Source organism: Heptranchias perlo, chromosome 9, assembly GCF_035084215.1.
Source record: "Heptranchias perlo isolate sHepPer1 chromosome 9, sHepPer1.hap1, whole genome shotgun sequence".
NCBI classification, from domain to species: Eukaryota; Metazoa; Chordata; class Chondrichthyes; order Hexanchiformes; family Hexanchidae; genus Heptranchias; species Heptranchias perlo.
Window position 1 is genome coordinate 47137535 of NC_090333.1, and position 5376 is coordinate 47142910.

The window sequence follows — 5376 nt, forward strand, 5'->3', positions numbered from 1 at the left end:
AAGTTGCTCTTCATTTCTCTATGGGAATGGGGACCCCATGGCTCATGAGCACTTCCAAAAATAAATTTATGCTGCAGAGATACAGATTAGAAGACAAACAACTATTTTTAAACTGGGGTTTTGAAAGAAGCCGTAATCTGGTACTGTTTGTAGAGGATGCCCGAGTTTGAGGGGAACAGGGAGTAATGAAGCGCTGCTACAGCACCACCAACGGAGAAAATATATATATTGCAGGCAAGACCTGTTGAAGAAATACCACCAATGAAAGGCTACGGCAGCAGAATTACAAATGGAAACAGGCTCTTTAACCCAACCAGTCTATTGATGTTTATCCTCCACACGAGTAGTAGTCCTAATCCCACGTGCCCGTTCTGTTGCCATACCTCTTTTCTTCACCCACCTAACACGTTGAAGCAGAGACCATATCAACACTTAAATCACCAACTCCAGGTATTCCATTGCCTCACACTCATTTATGTAAAGAAAGTTTCTTCTGCTCCTTGTTATATTTTATCTTTTAAGAAATTTAGATGAAACCTCACAGGATAAACTTTTGAATTCTTTGAGGCAACTTCAACTTGCATTTATATCATGCTTTTAACATAGAAAAAACCCTGCAGATACTTTTCCATAGAGAAAGAATGAACAAACAATAAGCCCTACTGAGAGAATTATGAGATCACAGAAGATATGGTTAAAGAGATGGATTTTGAAGGAGGCTGTTAAAGATAGGGAGCGAAATAGAAAAAAATGGAGAGTTCCAAAGAATAGGGCCAAGTTGAATGAAGTCGATGCTACCACTGGTGGATTGGAAGGTGGTAGATGTGCAGAAGACCAGAGTCTTATACCTATAGGGGAAAGATCAAATCCACTGCATCACCCAATTGTTACTAACATTTACTCGAAGTTCCTAGAGACAAAGCTGAGGTATTATCTCAAGGAGTACTCAGCTTTAGGTTCGAATTCAATTTCACCTTTACAGGTAGGAACCTCCACTGTACAATTGGAAGAAATAAATCTCAACCAAAATAACCTGACAAAAACACATTTAACACCAGCATCCACACACGCTGGTGAAAGCAAGCTGCAGTCGCCGTTCCAACTATCCTCTTCCTCCTTTACGCCAAGGGTGAGTCTCCCACTGTCATTGCTGGGCCTCGGAACTAATCCTAGAATCACTGCTATTCTAATATTCAGAGAGTATACACAGAGGTAGCCAAAAGGCTTAGGGAAGGGAAAAAAAGAGGCTGGGTAGAGGGATATCGCACCTTAATAACCAATAACAGACAAGTTGCATTTATAAACTACTTCTAATGTGGAAAAACACCCAAAAGCTCTTCACACAAGCATAATCAGACAAAAATGGACACTGAGCCAATGGAGGAGATATTAGAAGGGGTGACAAAAAGCTTGTTCAGAAGTAGGATTTAAGGAGGGTCTTAAAGAAGAAAAGGGAGGTGGAGAGGCAGAGGTTTGGGAAGGCAATTAAGAGCATAGGGTCTAGATGGCTGAAGGCATGGCCATCAATGGTGGCGCAAAGGTTGGGGGGGGGGGGGGGTGAAGGGAAAGAGAAGCACAGGAGGCCAGAGTCAGAGGAACAGAGTTCTCAGGGGTTGTAGGAAGATAGAGGAATGGGTGAGACTATGAAGGGATTTAAACACAAGAATGAGAATTTTACATTTGAGGCATTGGGGGACTGGGAGTTAAGAACAGAGAAGATGGGTGAGTGAGACCTGGTATAGGATATGAGCAGCAGAGTTTTGGATCAGCTGAAGTTTATGCAGGATGCAGGGAGAGCATTGGAATAGTTGAGTCTGGAGGCGACAAATGCATGGACAAGGGTTTCAGCAGCAGATGGGCTGAGGCAGGCGATGTTACGAAAGTGTAAGCGTGCGATCTGAGAGATAGGATGTTAGATCGGAAGCTCAGTTCAAAATTGAATAGGATGCCAAGGTTGCAAACAGTCTGGTTCAACTGGAGACAGTGGCTGGGGAAGGGGATGGAATTGGCAGCAAGAGCGTGGAGTTTGCGACAGGGGACAAATAAGATGGCTTTGGTCTTCCTACTGTTTAGCTGAAGGAATTTGCAGCTCATCCAGGACTAGATATTAGACAAGTAATCTGACAACACAGAGGCAGTGGAGCAGTCAAGAGAGGTGGGAGTGAGGTAGCACTGGGTGTTGTCAGCTTACATGTGTAAGCTGACCCCATGTTTACAGTTGATGTCACAAAAGAGTGGCATGTAGATCATTGAAGTATTCTGGAGGTAATATAGTGCAGCGACTGGGGCAGGAAGAGAAGTCATTGCTGGAGATGCTCTTGCTACGATTGGATAGGTAAGAGTGAAACCAAGCGAGGGCAGTTCCACTGGCACTGGAGGAGAATGCAGTGGTTGACCGTGGTCGCAGAGAGGTTAAGGACAGAAAGCTGAATGGAGCTTCAGAGTTGTGGGAAAGATGGGCATAACTTTGGCAAGTGACATGTTCCAGAGCTTTGGAGATAAGGAAGTTTGGAGATGGGGCAGTAATTTGCAAGGACTTATATGTCTGAATACAGGCAATCTTTTTTTGATAGACAACATTATCAAACAAAATCTCCACATTTATGGGTGATATCAAAATAGGAGAAAAGATATTTTATAGGTAACTGGACCAACAAGTGACAGATACAAGTCAATGTGGATAAGTAATTAGTGTGGGAGCAAGGAACCAAAAAGAGTATGTATTAAATGGCACATGATCAAGCAAACAAAAAATCAAGGTGAGGGTTAGAATACAAGATGTCATCTGGAGTAGTGCATGCACTAGGTATTAGCAGCTTAGGTTATGAAAAAAGGTTACGGACGTTGGGCTCATTTTCTTTGTAAAAAAATTGAGGTGACTTACTTGAAATTTAGTTTGAAGAATATTGATCCAGGCAAACAGTTTACAATGGTTCAAATACCAGGGGCACAAGCTGTAACAAAATATAGAAACACAAAAGGGAAATTGAGCTGAGTTTTTTTCACCCAAAAGGTAATAAAATTGTGGAACAAGTTACCAGGGAGGGCCACCAAAACATGTTGTAAACTGGATCAAGAGACACTTGGACACCTTTCTGGAGAGAACACAGATTGAGAGGTTAGGGTGAGAAGACACATAGGTTAGGGTTGATGCCTGAAAAAAGAACAAGTTTGTTGGGCCAAATGGTCCTGTTCCTGTTCATTTAAAACAAATATATTTTTGTGAAGGCAGACGTAAAGAGATTAATTTTTGCTATAATAGCTGGAAAAGAGGCACAAGTTGAAAGTGGTTTTGGAAAATCCACACCCCCAACCTTTAGCATAGTTTCCCAGACAGCACTTGGGCCAGTTTGAAGTCTTCAAACCTGCAAGAAAATTGACATTTTTATTACAGATTTCAACTATGCCCATTACTTTCTCCTATAAAAGTGCACATATTTTGAATCAAAAACACTTTGATTTTCCTGCTGGTTTGAGTTTAATATTGAACAAAATTAGCAATGCTAAAAACAATTTTTCATCTAAGTCACTACTTTTGCTAGTCAAGACAATATTTCTTTTGCAAGGTTAGACCCTTGCTTTCAGCAGTAGCCAAAAAGCTGTGAACTATAACAAATAAAGAATCCTCAGTTGGGATTATACTTAAACAAAGATACTGGATACTAGTAAAAAGGATCAAACGGTGTAGGAGATGGCATGCTGGAAGCATATTCTTTCAGATAATCTGGACAGGGGAAATCAAAAAATGGCAGACATGTTAAATTCTGAAAATCGTACCTTTTAATAGGTTGGTAACATTTTCACATCCCTATAAATGTTTCTTAGCACTAACTTCTCCATGGAGTAGCTTCCCCTTCCTCCTAATTGTGCTTATTTTTGCTGGAAAATTGTCCCACAGCCACAAGTTCCCCCTGTAACTCACACAAGTAGCTTTTCATGTGCAAGTCTGTTAGGCAATTAGACCACAGGGAAGGCAGTATCAGAACCAATGCTAATCTAATTCTTCACCTAAAGTCCACATCTGATTTTTTTAAACCTCCTTCCCTAGCTCATGGGTGCAGAGGCCAATCTGTATTCTATTGCCACTTCCAGCTAAGATCAATTAACAGCTTATCCAGGTTCACACAACTGTTCTTCCCAAAGAATAAAAGTGATGCCAACTTTACAAGTGCTACTTTAAGTTGGGCTGCACAAACAAAACATCTCCCTAAAAAATTCAACAACTTTCCATTTAACAAGTTTGATACATCAGACAACAACAAAATACACCTGAAATCGAGTTAATAGTAGGTGCTTACTAAAAGGAGTCTACAGATAAACATACCTGGTCCAAGCCTGGAATTCCAGACTTGGATCAGGTATGTATAAAACTTAATTCCATTGTACAGAACCATAAATTTAGGAACATTCTATTTTTTCCATTTTTTTATTTTGTTACTTTATTGCACAGAACAGTCAACCTACGAAGTTGCGTGGTTAGGCTGGGCTGCAAGAGAAATAAGTTGCAGTACGAAGGGTTACAAGTTGGTGATTTTTATGTGTAGATCAGAGATTTCCTAATCTAAGCATTAACATTTCTTGGCAAACATGCACATTTATCAGGATTCAACTGTGTCACACTAGAAGTCAAATATTCAACTAGAGTATATTCAATCAAGTTTTTAGTCCCAGGTCTACTAGCCAATGACAATCCCACTTGCCTCAGTTGGGCAAGTTTGATCAATTATCAGCCAGACGGTTAACCAGAGCTGCAGGCTGCAGCAGTGCATCTTTACACGATCACATTTTTAAATGGCTATTAAAATGATCAGCATGGTCCCAGATTCAATCTCTGGTCCATGCTGAGATAGTGATCTCAGCCTCAGTCATGGCTGCGGTACTACAACTGGCCTCAGCACCCTAGAGTTTGGGAGGGGGAAAAAAAATCCTCTCTAGTCATTTCTCCTGGAAGTAAGCATGCATGGACAGCATCCAGGGCAGAATTGGGCTGGGTATAATGCCTTCCAAAAGGTATTGAAAGTTAGAACCGTACCGCAGCTTTTAGTCCACATCTTCAGGAAAGGCAGAGAGTGAGAGAGAAAACGAGCATCAGAAGTAGCTTTGGAGAAGTGCGGGCCAAGCCATTATGCTCCTCCAACTGCAACTTGAAATGAACAAAATGGGAGCAAGAGGAAAGGAACTTCATTAAAATTATATTACCTTTATTTATAGCTGGTTTAAATACGAAAATCGCAATCCACTTTCACAGCAGATTCACAAATTATTCTCCATCACAGATCTGTTACATTTGACTTCAGGTTTTTACAAAACATTGAACACCTTCCTGAAGACCTTCCTAAACAAGCTCTAAATGAAAATAATGAGCAGGATCTGAAC